The following is a 16,860-nucleotide window of genomic DNA, read 5'->3' as shown; positions in this document are numbered from 1 at the left end:
AAGGCCCTAAAATGTAAGGAGTGATTATCTCAGAGTGTTGGGATTTCCTGTGGCTTTTATTTTCTTCCTTCATGCTTTTTTTTATTTTCCAAGCTCTTTTGTAACCATTAAAACACAATTTTTTTTTCCATAGAAAGCTAGGGGTATTAAACTTGTCAAAATAAATTGGCCTTTATTTATATAATGTGTCCTTTATATAATGTGTCAACAGCCTTTTGGGCTTCCCAGGGGGCACTAGTGGCAAAGAACTAGCCTGCCAATGCAGAAGACATGAGAGATGCAGGTTTGATCCCTGGGTGGGGAAGATCCCCTGGAGGAGGGTATGCCAACCCACTGCTGTATTCTTGCCTGGGGAATCCCATGGACAGAGGAGCCTGGCAGGGCTACAGTACCATGGGGTCACAAGGAGTCAGACATGACTGAAGTGACTTAGTACATACACATAGACACAGACTTTTCCCAGAAAAGATCTTGGCCACAGCCTGACTGAGGGCCAGTTCCTAGGTGGCCATGTCTTAATTTATACAAACCTGTGGTAGCTTCAGATTTTCAGTATAGGAGTGACTTAGTGGAACACTGATTGGGAAGGAGAAGTTGAAGTTACATTTATTATTATTTTTTAATTTAAATTTATTTAAATTAGAGGCTAGTTATTTTACAATATTGTATTGGTTTTGCCATACATCAACATGAATCCGCCATGGGTTTACACGTGCTTACCATCCTGAACACCCCTCCCACCTCCCTCCCCATACCATCCCTCTGGGTCACCCCAGTGCACCAGCCCCAAGCATCCAGTATCCTGCATAGAACCTGGACTGGTGATTCATTTCTTATATGATATTATACATGTTTCAATGCCATTCTCCCAAATCATCCCCCACCTCCCTCTCCCACAGAGTCCAAAAGACGGTTCTATACATCTGTGTCTCTTTTGCTGTCTCAAAGTTACATTTAAAATAAAATTGAGAGGGGCTTCTCTGGCAGTCCAGTGGTTACGACTGTGTCCTACTGCAGGGACATGGGCTCAATTTCTGGTCAGGGAACTAAGATTCCACATGCTGAGCTGCATGGCCTTAATTAACTAATTAAAAAAGTAAACAAAATAAAATTAAGAAGGAATTTCCTAGTGGTCCAGTGGTTAGGACTCCACTCTTCCATGATTGAGGGCATGGGTTTGATCCCTGGTTGGGGAACTAAGATCCCCATATGCCAGGGAGTGTGGCCAAAATAAAATAATAAAGGAAAAAAATACAGTAAAATCGAGAAAGCATCATTTGTCTATATAAAGGATTTCTATGCAAGCTCCCTCCTCTGGCACAGCTGACTGGACTAGCCATGATCAGCTGACCTGAGTGCAGCCAATCCATGGGCCAGCTAGTGTCCTATGCAACAAAGACGAGCTAGGCCCTCAAATTCCTTCCTGTGGGATTTGAAAAGAGAAATCAGAAGAGTGAGGCAGTTAGCAGTGGGAATAGCAAACAAAACGAGATATGAGGACCCATAGCATACGGTAGCTCGAGGTGAAGATGGTGCAAGTTATGAAAAGTAGAAATAATTCTCAAAATACGCAAGCAGAAGACATGAGAGAGCAGAGCTGTGAAGTTTTTTAAAAGGTTCCAGAGATTAGAAGAAAGGATAAACCAAATGGTAGCAAGAGGACAGAGCGGAAGTTCCAGAGAACAAGGTTGCCAGGTTTCTTAGTTTGGGTTCCCTCAGAAGCAGACTCTGAGACAACAATCTGAATGCAAATTTGCACTCAAAATAGTTAGGCGGTAGTCCTAGGAAACTCCAGGAGAGGCGTGGGGAAGAGGTTCAGGCAAGGAAAGGTAGACAGTAAAAGGTGCATGGACATGGGTGATGGCGCTTTATCCAGCCGAGGGAGTTGGAAGGTGTACACCTCAGACATATCCCCAGCCAGGAGGAAAGGGGGTTGGGGTGTCTCCCCAGAAACTCCTGGGAGTCACTGGTTGAGAGGGGAGCCCAGAGAGTTTGATTTTCTAGCACTCTGACCTGCTGCTTGTCATGGCTCCAGAACTAATTGTCTAGGCACACACGGGCACTCTGCAAGGTCTGGGGGCTCTGGGCAGGGCCCAGGGGTGTTTACTTCACCAAGAGAGGAGCGACAGACAGGCAGATAAAACCTGCAGCCTGTGTGAGAGAGAAGATGAGGGAATAGTCAGTCCCTTGAGCTCTGAGTTTTTTTATAACTACCTGGTTCTTGAGCTTCATCCAATAAGCCCCTGAGACTTGAGCTGCCTGGAGTAAGCCTGACGCAGACACTGAGAGGGAATACAGAAGGAGGCATGTCCCTTCTCCAGGACTCCATGCCCTCCTTGGCCTCTTACAAGGAAAGGACTGTCCTATATTGTCTTATATTTAGATGATAAACATAGAAAATTATAGAAAACATAGAAAATTAAATTGCCTTGGATGGATTCTTAGTGCTTAGTAGACATGACAAGATCTCATAGTGTAGCTTGGGGGTAGACACAGACACTCCAAATTCCCTTACGACGTGGCCAGTGTTTAGATGGAGCTGTGTTCTCAATGGTAGGGAACAACCAGGCAGAAAAAATGAATTCTGCCTATGGGAATTAAACAAGGCTCACAGAGAAAGTGCCTTTTGGACTGGATCTTGAGGAATGAGTAGAAATTCACCAGGAGGATAGAGGAAGGGAGACAGAGGAAGGGGATAGAGGATAGAGGAAGTTTAGCACAAAATTCCCTGGTGGCTCAAACAGTAAAGAATCTACCTGCAATGCAGGAGACCGGGGTTTGATCCCTGGGTCAGAAAGATTCTCTGAAGAAGGGAGTGGCTACCCACTCCTGTATTCTTGCCTGGAGAATCCCATGAACAGAGGAGCCTGGCGGGCTACAGTCCATGGGGTCACAAAGAGTCAGACATGACTGAACCACTAAGCACGCATGCATGCATGATCAAGCAGAAGCCCTGAGCTAGGGAAGAGCCCAGGTGGTTTGGAGAATGAAAACAATAAAAGCTAAATGGGAGGAAAAACTAGAAAGGCCCTAGACTGATTGTGAAGGGCTTTACATGTCAGGCTGAGTTTTGATTTTATTCAGTGCCCACTGGGGACTCACAGAAAGTTGTCTGTGGGAAATATTATAATACAGAAGCTCTGGGACAGTAATAATCGTCAGACTACTTTCCCACCTGAGAGCCAGATAAATCAGGGCAGTGGGTAAACATGAGGGCCAAGAATATCTTCTACTGTTTACCAAGGTTAAAAGATAAACTGAGGCATATTAAAGATATTTAGAGTTTATTTGTACAAAAATCAATTTGAATTGGGCAGTATCCTATCTTGTAGATAGGAAGGAGCTCTGAGGAGCTATACAAAAATGAAAGACTTTTATAGGCAGAAAGGAATGGGAACAACACAATTACACTTGGCAAACAAGAAAATAGGAGCTATGGCTGACCACTTGGCAGAATCCGGGAGGGCAGAGTGCCGGAGATGGGGGTACTAAACAGAATCCAGTGTAATCCCAGAGCAGAATCCCTGCTCTGGGATGAAGGTCATTGGGAATGCAAGAAGGGAGGGTGTGGTTGTGTGTTAAAGTGGAAGATACCTTTGAAAGAGTAAGGAGCAGTTAGAACTTCCAGGTTTATCTTTTAGCAACAACATCGGGTGTAGATATGAGATATAAATTCTAGAAAAAATTAATCAGAGAGGCCCCGGCAACCACCCCTAATTCCACTTCCAGTGTAGACATAAGATATAAATTCTAGAAGTTAATCAGAGACACCGAAGAAACCACCTTCAACCTTTCCTCCAGTGGAGACATGAGATGTAAATTCTAGAAAATAAATTACTCTGTGAGGCCCTGGATTCAAGGACACGCAGAGAGGAGGGTGAGTGGGGCTGAGATGCTAAAAACAGGGACAAAGTGAAAATCTGAATGGTGATATTCTCAGCCCTCTTTCTTGCTGGTCTTCAGAACGGGTCTACAGATACTGACATTAGGAATTCTCTAGGAAATAATCAGGTATCCCCTCCCCTTAAACCACCCATGAGCTGAACCCAATAGACAAGCACACTCGTCTCATTTCAGAGATGCTAGTCAGTTTTGAGCTTCTGATCAGCTTAGAGATTTTCAGTCTTAAGTAAAAACAAGTAGTCAAGTATCATCAGAACGTTTAGAGGAAAAAGTATAAAAGGAGCTCTAGGAAATGAAAAATATGAAAGCCAAAATATAATACTAATCTTTAAAATTGTAAGAGAAGGTGAAATATATTTATCAGAAAGTAGGAAAAAGGTAAGATGATGAGTTGAATAAAAAAGTTTTAAAAATTAGGAAACTCACCTAGAAGGATCATCTTCCAAAGAATGAGAATTCCAGATCAAGAGGAAATAGTTAATACAGTATAGTGACAATTACTAAAGAAATTATACAAGAAGTTTTCCAAATGGAAGTGCATTCCCTAAACTAATATGCTTCCTGATTAAAAAGACCCTTGGAATGCCCAACACAGTGAATAAAAATACATCTTTGTGAAATGGCAAAATACTGAAAAAACACTAAAAGCTTCTTGAGAGATGAAAGGGGAAAAAGTCATACCCCAAAAATAAGGACTAAAGATAGCATCGGACAGCAACACTAGAAACTTAAACACAGTAGAGCATATCTTTAGAATTGTGAGGAAAAAAAATAATTTGCAACCTAGATTTCTGTACCTAGCCAAACCATTATGTGTGGACATGTGTACATAAAGACAGTTTCAAGCATCCAAAGTCTCAAAAAATTTATCTCAATGTATCTTGTATCAGGAAATTACTGGAAGATATTTCTTAGTTGAAATGAGGAAGTAAACAAAAAAAGAGGAAAATCGGGAAATGAGATTCACAGGAGAGAGTTAAAAGGAACTGATGGAAGGGTGGTGCAGAAAGATCCCAGATTTACAGTTGGGCAGTTGGAAAGTAGAGAATATTTGAAGGGGCTGAATGTTTGTCCCCCAAAAATTCATCTGTTGGAATCCTAAGCCCCACTCTAATGACAGTTGGAGGTAGAGCCTCTGCAAAGTGATTAAGTCATGAGAATGAAGCCCCATGAGTGGGGTTAGTGCCCTTTTAAGGAAACATGATTAGTTACTTTCTTCTCTCTGTTTTCTGCTATATGCAGATACAAGAAGATACCATCTGCAAAATAGGAAGAAAGATCTCACCAGACCTAGGTCTGCTGGCGCCCTGATCATGGACTTCCCAGCTGCCAGAGCTATGATAAATGTTCATTGTTTAAGCCAGCACTTATTGTGCGTGTGCTCAGTCGTTCAGTCATGTCCTACTCTTTACCACCCCATGGGCTGTAGCCTGCCAGGCTCCTCTGTCCATGAAATTGTTCAGGCAAGAATACTGGAATGGGTTGCCATTTCCTACTCCAGGGGATCTTCCCAACCCAGGGATCGAACCTAAGTATCTTTCATCACCGGCATTGGCAGGCAGATTTCTTACCATTGTGCTACCTGGGAAGCCCTATTAAGCCACCAAGTTTATGGTAATATGTTATAGCAGCCCAACCTAAGACTGGTGGGAAATGACAATAAATTATCTGATCACTATAACCAAGTGGAAGATTGTGTGGAAAGAACATACAGAGCTAAGATATGATGTGGGAAACTTAGTCATAGGTTCAAAGAAAAGTGATCAAATGATGCAATTAACTGCAGAAAAATTAAAAGTTACACAAAAGTGAATATATAATCTGAAACACTGGATATCTCTGCAATGGGTAAGATTGATATAAAAATAATAAGATGAGTGAATGAACACTCTGGAGATGGAGAAAATAGAGAATACAGTGCAAAGGATGAAATTGTTAAAGAAATAACATGAGAATATTTGCCCAAACAGAAAGACATGTTTCTTGATTGTAAGGAAACCTTGAGTATTGAAAACACCAAATACTGGTTTGACCAAAGATTGTGTTAAAACTATATTTGGGAAATGGATGAAGGGATGGATTTGTAAAACCTCATGTACCAAAATAGGAAGCCAAGAAGGAAAGTTTTAAAATGTTTGAATTAAGAAACGGTGGTCTATGGAAGCTTATTGTTGCTTAGCTGCTCAGTTGTGTCCAAATCTTTTGAGACCCCATGGACTGTAGCCCACCAGGCTCCTCTGTCCATGGGATTTCCCAGGCAAGAATACTAGAGTGGGTTTCTATTTCCTTCCCCAGAGGATCTTCCCAACCCAGGGATCAAACTTGTGTCTCCTGCACTGGCAGCAGATTCTTTACCACTGAGCTACCCGAGAAGCCCATGGAAGTTTTACCTGAAAAACACCTAGAATGGTTGACTTTCTGAAGGAAAGCAGGGATGGAGGAGAACAAGGCATTACTGTGTTTTAGTATTTTTTAGTTTTCATTGACTTTTTAAACTTTGATGTGATGCTTTAATTAAAAATACATTTTAAAGCAGCAGTCCCCAGCCTTTTTGGCACCAGGAATGAGTTTCATGGAAGACAACTTTTCCACAGACTGGGACAGGGAGCAGGGGAGAGTTTGGGATGATTCAAGTGTGTTACATTTATCGTGCACTTTATATCTATTATTATTACATCAGCTCCGCCTCAGATCTATAGGCATTAGATCCTGGAGGTTGGGAGCCCCTGTTTCAAAGTATAACAATAATATTATTATTCTTTGCTGTGCCACAGTATAATAGCCCAGGGCTTCAGTAGAGGTTCTGTGTGCTGCCATGGGAAATTCAAGGGAAATGGGGTGTGCTCTCAAGACTGGTAGGGCAGAAAGAGGACAGCTGAAGTATAGCGGATGGAGAGGCTGAAAGTGTGAGACAAACTCTAGCACAATGGTAAGAAGGCAATAATTATCTGGGCACAGCTGGTGAGGCCAGTTTTCAGATGGTTGGCAACGGCCATGGGAAAGAGGTCAGAAGAGGAATCCATCTTGTAGGTTTAAGTCAGTGTCTCTCAAACTGTAACATGCAAATAATGTTACATGGGGATCTTATTAATTATTAAATTCAGATTTCATTCAATAGGATTCTGCATTTTGAACAAGCTTCCAGGTGGTGTCAAGGCTGGTGAAGTTAACTTGAGTAGCAAGACTTCAGGCTGAAGGGTCTGAGCGGGGAGGAAGGATTTAGCCTGGGGTCTTGATGGGCTGGGGGAGGGAGGAACAGGTTAGAGGGAGCCACAGCTGAGTTCATGGGACAAAGATCCTAGACTTGACGGGCTAAGACCGAACAAACTGGATATTGGAGACTGTTGGGGAATGAGTTACACATCAAAGACAAATCCACCTCCCATGGGGTTACCTCTGGCCAGGCCTGACAAAGTGTTTTGTTCTGGGCAAAGCTGCCCCAGATATGGGCCAAATGAAGAGAAGCTGGGAGTACCTCGGCCAACTGACCTTATCCTCCCCTTACTACCCACATCAATGAATGAAACATACTTGATCTCTACTGGAGCTCTGATCCAGAGGTGGCATGGGGGTGAGTTCTCATTCTGGGGTTCCATAGCCCTCAAATCTACCCCCCAACTCCTCAAACCCCGACCCAGGCTTGGTCTCCTATCTTCCTTCCCCATCAGCCCTTCAACAATGGCTCTGTGGGCAAAAACGGGCTCCCTCCTGCCTCTCTCACAGAAACAGAAACGTGTCTGTAAGGTGGTAATTCTGCTACTCTGCTGATGCTGCTGCTAAGTCGCTTCAGTTGTGTGCGACTCTGTGCGACCCCATGGACTGCAGCCTACCAGGCTCCTCTGTCCATGGGATTTTCCAGGCAAGACTACTACTATTTAAAATAACAGACAAATGAAGGGACTTCCCTGGTGGTCCAGTGGCTAAGACTTTGCCTCCCTAATGCAGTGGGTGTGTGTTTGATCCCTGGTCGGGGAGTTAAGATCCCACATGCCTCACAGCCAAAAACCAAAATATAAAGTAGAAGTAATATTGAAACAAATTTAATAAAGACTTGAAAAAACAAATGGTCCACATTAAAATAATAGACCGATGAAAACAATGATGAAGGCTCTTATTTAAGAGTTTCCTATGTGTAATCACGTGCCAAAGCATTTTATGTTTGTCGACTCATTTGTTTCTCATTTATTATTCCTGTTTTACAGATGAGGAGACTGAGGAAAAGAGAAGTAAAGCAAAGAGTATACTTGCTCAAGGATACACAGAAAGTGGAACTTGCATTCTGGTTCCAGCATGTATTCTTCCTAGAGGTTATGTGTGCCGCTTGCAAAGAGCTTCCTTGATGGCTCAGACAGTAAAAATCTGCCTGAAAGAGACCTGGGTTTGATCCCTGGAGAAGGGAATGTCTACCCACGTCAGTATTCTTGCCTGATGAATTCCATGGACAGAGGAGCCTGGCAGGCTACAGTTCATGTGTTGCTAAGAGTCAGACACAACTAAGTGACTATCATTTTCTGCAAATAGTAAAATTGCATCATATGTAATTTTCATACTTAGGTGGTCAAAGAGAAGAGAAAGAAAGAGAGAACAACAGTTCAAATGTATAGACAATTGCCTGCCTTTCTTCTCAGTTAGCCTTGCCCCAGAGAGAATGGTAACTAGTTCTAGTTCAGTCGCTCAGTCATGTCCGACTCTTTGCGACCCCATGAATCGCAGCACGCCAGGCTTTCCTGTCCATCACCATCCCCCGGAGTTCACTCAAATTCACGTCCATCAAGTCGGTGATGCCATCCAGCCATCTCATCCTCTGTCGTCCCCTTCTCCTCCTGCCCCCAATCCCTCCCAGCATCAGAGTCTTTTCCAATGAGTCAACTCTTTGCATGAGGTGGCCAAAGTACTGGAGTTTCAGTTTTAGCATCATTCCTTCCAAAGAACATCCAGGGCTGATCTCCTTTAGAATGGACTGGTTGGATCTCCTTGCAGTCCGAGGGACTCTCAAGAGTCTTCTCCAACACCACAGTTCAAAAGCATCAATTCTTCGGCACTCAGCTTTCTTCACAGTCCAACTCTCGCATCCATACATGACTACTGGAAAAACCATAGCCTTGACTAGACGGACCTTTGTTGGCAAAGCAATGTCTCTGCTTTTCAATATGCTATCTAGGTTGGTCATAACTTTCCTTCCAAGGAGTGTCTTTTAATTTCATGGCTGCAATCACCATTTGCAGTGATTTTGAAGCCCAAAAAAATAAAGTCTGACACTATTTCCATTGTTTCCCCATCTATTTCCCATGAAGTGATGGGACCAGATGCCATGATCTTAGTTTTCTTAATGTTGAGCTTTAAGCCAACTTTTTCACTCTCCTCTTTCACTTTTATCAAGAGGCTTTTGAGTTCCTCTTCACTTTCTGCCATAAGGGTGGTGTCATCTGCATATCTGAGGTTATTGATATTTCTTCTGGCGATCTTGATTCCAGCTTGTGCTTCTTCCAGCCCAGCGTTTCTCATGATGTACTCTGCATAGAAGTTAAATAAGCAGGGTGACGATATACAGCCTTGACGTACTCCTTTTCCTATTTGGAACCAGTCTGTTGTTCCATGTCCAGGTCTAACTGTTGCTTCCTGACCTGCATACAGGTTTCTCAAGAGGCAGGTCAGGTGGTCTGGTATTCCCATCTCCTTCAGAATTTTCCAAAATTTATTGTGATCCACACAGTCAAAGGCTTTGGCATAGTCAGTAAAGCAGAAATAGATGTTTTTCTGGAACTCTCTTGCTTTTTCCATGACCCAGCAGATGTTGGCAATTTGATCTCTGGTTCCTCTGCCTTTTTTAAAACCAGCTTGAACATCTGGAAGTTCACAGTTCACGTATTGCTGGAGCCTGGCTTGGAGAATTTTGAGCATTACTTTCCTAGTGTGTGAGATGAGTGCAATTGTGCAGTAGTTTGAGAACAGTAACTATGAGACATAAATCTGGAGATCTGTTGGTCCATCTCAATTCCTTCTGCTTCTTAGACTAATGGTGAAAACACCTTGGTGCCCTGAATTTCATTCTAGTTTAAAGACGTATTTTTTTTCATGCAGCACAAATCCTCAGATGTAAGCCAACTGTTTCATCCTGTGTTCCACTGGAGAAATAGCTATCTGTTCTCATCCTGGAAGAAAAATTGGTGCGTGGGACTCAATGAGAGATGCTAAGGATGCTACTCCACTGTAAAATTATTTCTACTGTTATTCTTTGTAACTGTGTAGTATTTCAGGTCTGTATTAAGTTACATGGGCTAACCTGGGCATCTAATAATCATCTGAAGTATCATCCTGTGTTCCCTTACCTCTCTGCTTTTCCCTGGCTGATCTCTCTTCCTGCCTTGCTCTGATTGCTTCTTTGACTGGCAAATGTCTACTTGTCTTTCAAAATCCAGCTCAGGCAGGCAGCACCCCTCCTGGAAGCCTTTCTTTATCCACTCTGGTTGAATTGAACATCCTGCTGTATACCCCATAGAGTGCATTGCTTTGTGTGGTCATAGTCCCCTAACTTGTCTGGTTCCTTCCCTGTTAGGGTTGATTCCTTGAGGGTAGGATGGTAAGTTTATCTCCATAATCCCTGACGACTTTGAACAAGCATTTGTTGAATGGATATGAGAGTATTTGAGCATATGCTGCTCTCTACCTGGGATGATGTTCCCTTCTCTAATATATACATTCTCTCTCTCTTTCTCTCTGCAGTCTGAACTGTATTCATCTTTAGTCTTCAGTTAAAGCCTCTGCTCCAGATCCTGGAGCACACACCAACACACCCATACTTCTGCTATTCCAAGACTCTTCAGTCAAGTTATTGCTTTCTTAGCATTTGTCTTTCTGGCCTGACAGTCAGCCCCACAGGGACAAAGCTTCATTTGCTGCCCCTTCCAGCACTGATCACAACATTAGGCACCCAATAGGCTTCTGATCACTGTTTGTTTAATAAATGAACAAACAAAGGAGTCAGTGAGCAATTATATTTTGAGTCTCCAAAGTCAAAACTTCCATTTGTGGCCAAATACTGGGATTATTACCCAAAGCTAGGACGAGTGAGGGAAAAGAAGGGCAAGGGCACTGGATGTGAGAAGGAGCTCACTTCTGATGCCAGCTTTGCTCTTGCAGGAGCCTGGTGACTCCTCCTTGCATGGTGGGCCTGGGGGCCATGCCTGCCCTGCCCCCACTGTGCCCAGTTCCTTCCCTGTATAACTCAGGCCTTTTGAGATGCTGACAACAGAAATCTAATATACACATATCAGGCAAACTGCTGGAATTGGATTGCTCTTATAAGAAAATCACAAGAAGGGGAGAGCTGAAAGGTTCCTGGCATCAGGAATTCTAATGTTATTGGAGCTCTGTTTCTCTTCTTCACTTTCCTCTGCTCCTATGTATTATTCTCTCAGAATATCTTATACATATAAAACCTCTTCTTGGTTCTGTTTCTCCAGAGAACCCTGACTCATATAGTGCTGATAGAAGTTTCTGGAGAGAATGGATTCATACTCCCTTCTCCTTGGCTACCTTTCCCTGCCTCACTGTGTATTTGGTGTGGGAAGACCAAGGCAGGCAGTTTCCCAGGCCTTGCTGTACTCCTTAGCACTTCCTTCTGTATCTCTCTGATCAGGGCAGAGGGGGCCCTCAGTCCCGAGAAGGGGTGCAGAGTCTGCAGTTCCCAGATCATCTGCTCCAAATCAGGCAGGGGAGGTATCCGGCTGGGAGGGAAATTGAAGCTGAGCTGAAATAGAACAGCTGGGTCTCTTTCAAAGGCACAGCCCATTGAGGAGAAGCAGAGCAGTTTAGCTTTCCTTAGCAACCCACCCAGAACCTGCCAGAGTGATGCTGCTCTTTAGAGACCACAAGGGCTCGAGGAGAAGACAGAGCCTACCAACACACAACACAGCTGTCCATCCCCTCCTTTCTTTGCATCATCACTTGCCGGGCTATTTCCAGATTATGTTAGAGAGAAATAAAGCCCCTGCCTCAGAGAGTGGATGGGACCATCAGAGCTCTCTGTGGTCAGAACACAGCATCTGCTACTATGATTATTGCTGCAGAGGGAGAGTCGGTCTGCACAGGGGAGAGACAGACAGGTGATTCTTTCTGCCTCCAAAATGCTGTGGTTCTCCAACTTCAGTGTCCGTGAGAACCACCTGAAGGACTCACTGAAACAGCTCACCAGGTCCCACCCCCAGAGTTTGTGATGCAATAGGGCAGGGCCTGAGAATCTGCATTCTCAACAAATTTGTAGGTGCTGCTGCTGGCCTGGGGGCCACATACTGAGAACCCCTGGCCTCACATAGCCTGACTGCACTTGAGAATCACTGGGACGCTTTATACATACCTGGCTGCCACCAGGACTCTGAAGTGGTTTGGGGTGTGGCCTAAGCATTAGCATCTTTTATGCTTCCCACCTTTTCCGCATCAGTACCCTGGTTCTGATGGTTGTGTGGGGCAATGGCCATGCACTCAACATCTCAGTAAGAGTCTGGGGGATGTGCTAGCTGAGCCTCGCATTTCCCTGCTAGGAGGGATCTGACCCAGCTCCCACACTCGGTTGAGAATTGTCCTCTCCTGGTGCCTTCTCTCAGCCTCACCTCACTTTCTCCATGTTGACATCACCCGCTGCCCATGTCAGGGTCCTGTGAGGTCCCCAACCAAGTTCTCGGCCCTAAGACCCAGGCCAAGGCTGACTGAGCTGACAGGTCCTGCTGACAGACCTCTGTCTCTGGGTTTGAATCTCTCTGTGTGGGGCTTCCAGGGCCAGGAGCCCTGCCACCGACCCCCGGGTCCCCCTAGACTCCGGGCCCTGACCAGACATGGGCCCAGCTGTCTTATTGCTGGCCCGTGTGGGTGCTCACCCCACCCCTGGACTTGCCCCGGCCGCCTGCTCCCTCTGGGCACAGCTCATGCATCTGGCCTCCTGTTTCCTCTGTGAATCCTGTGATGTTCTAGGCATTAATTTGAAACAGCAGCAAGCTGTTGAGAGGTAAAGCCTTACATTTAAATTTCAGAGAGGGACCCTCCTTACCCTTTGATGTTCATGGCACAAACAGATCTTCAAAGTGTATGATATTTACCTCAGCACCTCAGCTCCTTAAAAGAAAAAATGCTTCATTGTTGAAATGCGTCATTTCTAATTAGAGCCTTTGACAGGCTGAGGACTCCGGGAAAGTACCCCTCCCCGCTCCTACTTCTAACCTCCCCACCCAGGAAACTTGAGACCCTGGTTTATTGCTCCCCATCCCCACTTCGCACCTTCAGTCCCCCTACTCCTTGCCCCTAAGCGCTCCTTCTTGAGGCCCACTCACTCGGAGGACACAAGTAGGATCCCAGGAAACAGTCTATGTCCAGGGGCCTTCTGGGATAGAGGTGGGTGGGGTGATTTTTTTCTTTTAAATTCTTTCCAGCATATTTCCAAGTCTCATCAGGGACATTTTCTCCACTCCCCAGGGAACCTCCTGGCCTGGGTCATCTCCTCCTCCTTTTTTTTCTTTTAACGTTTATTTATCTGGGTGCTCCAGGTGTTAGTTGTGGCACACAAACTCTTAGTTGCAGCATGTGGGATATAGCTCCCTGACCAAGGATCGAACTTGGGCCCCCTGCATTGCAAGCGCAGAGTCTTAGCCACTGGACCATCAGGGCAATCCTCATTGTCTTCTGCATGTTGGGATTGATAGGTTATACTCCATCCCCAAATCTCACAGGCTTACCCCAGGAAAGGGTTTCTTCTTACTTAGGCTAAATCTGAGGCAGGCTGGCCATTCCTCTTCCATCTTGAAGCTGCACTGTCTTGAAACTGTGGCCTCCACAGTCTCTCTGTGTGAGAGGGAGAGAGAGATGGAGGAGTCCCACTGGCTCCTAACTGCTTGGGCCAGAATGTGACACATCCCCTCTGCTGCCAGTCCACTGGCCCAAAGTAGTCAGGAGACCCTGAGCTGCTCCATAGGGAGCACATAAAATTTGGGGTGAGCTCCAGCTGTAACATCCTCCCTTCCCAATTGAGGTGGCTCAGGGAACATACATCACTTTCAATACATTGCCCTGGATCCCCAGTAAGAAACAGTCTTTGTGGGGGATGTGTGTGTGTGTACTCACTCTGACTTTCTGCGACCCTATAGGCTGTAGCCCGCCAGGCTCCTCTGTCCATGGAATTCTCCAGGTAAGAATACTGAAGTGGATTGCCATTTCCTCCTCCAGGGGATCTTCCTGATCCCGGGATTGAGCCCTTATTTCTTGCATCACCTGCATTGCAGGTGGATTCTTTACTACTGGTGCCACCTGGGAAGCCCCTTTGTTGGGTAGAGGGGTTGTTAATTCTGTATTTACCCTAGATCCATCCTCTGTCTTTCTAGGACCTGAAATCTGCTGGGTTTCTCTGTCCTTTGACTTCTGTTGGGTTCAGTCAGGGGAAAATGAGTGCTGGGAGATCACCAACAGGAAAAGGAAATCACCAGCAGAGGAATGGGAAATTACCAGCAGAGAATGGGAAGCTGGAGGAGAGGAAGGCAGAAGGTGCTGCTCCTTCACTCCCTCCCTGCCAGCCTTGATTTGGCAGAACTACTTCCTCTCCCCATGGCTACGGCACCTGTAAGGCGGCCTCAGTCCCTTCCACACTCATATTCACAAACCCCCTCTCCCCTCTTCCAGCATCCTGCTCTTGCTGGTCCCCGGGTGTTTCATAATCCTCTGTTGGTTCCCTTCACTCTGCCCAAGCCTCTGAAAATAGCATCTCTGTCTTCATTAACCTCTTTTCAACTTCCATTTGAATTAACCATCTTCCCACTTGGAAAGGAGCATCTGAGAAGGACTAATTCCTGGCCCCAGCCAGGAACAATATCTACTAACCTGTGGGGGCCAGTGATGAGAGGCCAGGCACCCCACTAAGGTTCTAAGCTCTTCTCCTGGGTTGACAGATATAATCCTCATGATAACTCTTTGAGACAGATTACATTGTTTCCTCAATTTTCAGATAAAGAAACCAAGAAACAAAGAGGAAAAGTAACTTGCCTAAGATCACACAGCACTTGAATTTGAACCTAGGCAGTCCTTGCTCCTGACATCTACTCAACCATGCCACACTTCAGCCCACCGGTTAAAGAATAAGGCTCTGGTACGTGTTGGAACAGTGGACCATCCCCGCCCCCTTCCCGTGACTCATATAGTAGGGGTCTGTGGGCTTGCCAAGTGTTCCTTTGGCCTTTGACTTCTGGTTTCATTGATCACTCTGGTTCCCAGACCCTTAAACTTCTAGGCTCCAGGGAAGCTGCAGTTGTGTGGTCTCTGGACCTCTATCCAGTATGAGGGCTCTGCTCTCTTATGGTTAAAATAATGCATTTTTTAAACTCCCTAGTTTGCAAAGTTTTGCCTTTGTTATTGGTTGAATTGTGTTTCCCAAAAAGATTTGTTGAAGCCCAAACCCCAGTACCTCAGAACATGCCCTTATTTGGGGACATAGGGAGGCTACTGATGTAATTACTTAAGATGAGGTCATATTGGAGTAGGGAGGGCCCTTAACCCAGTATGACTGGTGTCTGCATAAGAAGAGAGAAATTAGGGCACAGACATGCACAGGGAGCATGCCACGCATGTGGAGACAGAGGCACACATGGGACTGATGTATCCACAAGCCAAGGAATGCCGAGGATTGCCCACAGCCACCAGAAGCTAGGTGAAAAGCATGGGATGGACTCCCCCTCACAGTCTCCGGAAGGAACCCACTCTGCCAACATCTTGCTTTTGACCATTGAACCTCTAGAACTATGAGACAGCACATCTTCATAGTTTTAAGCCACTCAGTCTGTGGTACTTGCTATGGCAGCCCTAGGAAAGGAAGAGCCCCTTTAATCACCATGGTTACCGCCTCTATTCCCACCCTTCTCTCAGCAGTGCTCCAGCTCCACTAGCCTCCTTGCTGTGGTCAGGGGACTCCAAGCAAGTTCCTGCCTTAGGGTTTTGCACTTACCGTGCACCCTTCCTGGAGTGATTTCCCTCAGATGTTCACAGGACGCCTTCCTTCATAATACATTTGTGTGTGTGTGTGTGTGTGTGTGTGCGCGCGCACGCTCATATTAAGTCATATCAGACTCTTTGGGCTTTAGCCAGTCAATCTCCTCTGTCAATGGGATTTTTTAGGCAAGAACACTGGAGTAGGTTGCTATTTCCTTCTCCAGGGGATCTTTCTGATTCAGAATCAAACCTGTGTCTCCTGTACGGCAGGCAGATTCTTTGCCTGCTGAGGCATCAGGGAAGCCATGAGAGATGGAAGGTTTTGAAGACCACCACCCACACTTCAGTCACTCAGAGCCTCTTGGAACATACCAAAATTTGCCAACATTATAAAAAGCAGTAACTAAAATCTTAACAAATATTTGCTATAAGAAGGCAAACCTACTTCAAAAGTAGCTCTGAGGAGCAGACATTCTAGAGCCCAATTGAATCGGCTTTCTCACCTTCATTCTCCTGAATCAGCTATTCTACTGCTTCATGTAGAAACTGACTGCCTAAATGAAACTTTATAACATGCTGTCAGAAAAGTCTTTGGCCTCCAAAACCTGTAGAGAGCCAATAAAAAATGCTTTGGCACATTTGGGAAACAAAAACCTTCAAGAAACTGACAGACTTGTTAAGAGCTATAGCAAGAAAGCAGGATTGAAGATAAGGGATCAAGTCAAGAAAAAGAAACTGACATCAGGGAAATGCACAATGAAACCATCTCATACCCACGAGTATTGCTACTACAAAAAATAGACAATGACAATTGTTGGCAGGATGTGAAGAAATATGATCCCTGTGCACTGTTGATAAGAATGTAAGATGGTATAGCTGCTATGAAAAACAGTATGGAAGCTTCTCAAAACATTAAAAAGAATTACCATAAAATTCAGCAATTCTACTTCTGGGTATATACCAAAAAGAATTTAAAGAGGACCTTGAGGAGATAAC

General features: G+C 44.9%; 1 long non-coding RNA gene and 1 other non-coding gene across 2 annotated transcripts; both read right to left on the bottom strand.

Annotated features, from left to right (window-relative positions):
• Positions 1 to 8,918: 8,918 nt before the first annotated feature.
• LOC129657195 (uncharacterized) lies at positions 8,919 to 14,125 on the bottom strand. The gene is made up of 4 exons (XR_008716598.1): positions 14,014 to 14,125; positions 13,652 to 13,734; positions 12,947 to 13,011; positions 8,919 to 10,055 (listed from the first exon to the last, which is right to left on the bottom strand). It is a non-coding gene; the product is annotated as an uncharacterized LOC129657195 (long non-coding RNA).
• On the bottom strand, positions 13,486 to 13,560 carry TRNAA-UGC (transfer RNA alanine (anticodon UGC)). Its single transcript has one exon. It is a non-coding gene; the product is annotated as a tRNA-Ala (tRNA).
• Positions 14,126 to 16,860: the final 2,735 nt, after the last annotated feature.

This window comes from Bubalus kerabau, chromosome 7, assembly GCF_029407905.1.
Source record: "Bubalus kerabau isolate K-KA32 ecotype Philippines breed swamp buffalo chromosome 7, PCC_UOA_SB_1v2, whole genome shotgun sequence".
Taxonomy (NCBI): domain Eukaryota; kingdom Metazoa; phylum Chordata; class Mammalia; order Artiodactyla; family Bovidae; genus Bubalus; species Bubalus kerabau.
The sequence above is the reverse complement of the archived record's forward strand: the minus strand, read 5'-3'. Positions and strand labels throughout refer to the sequence as shown.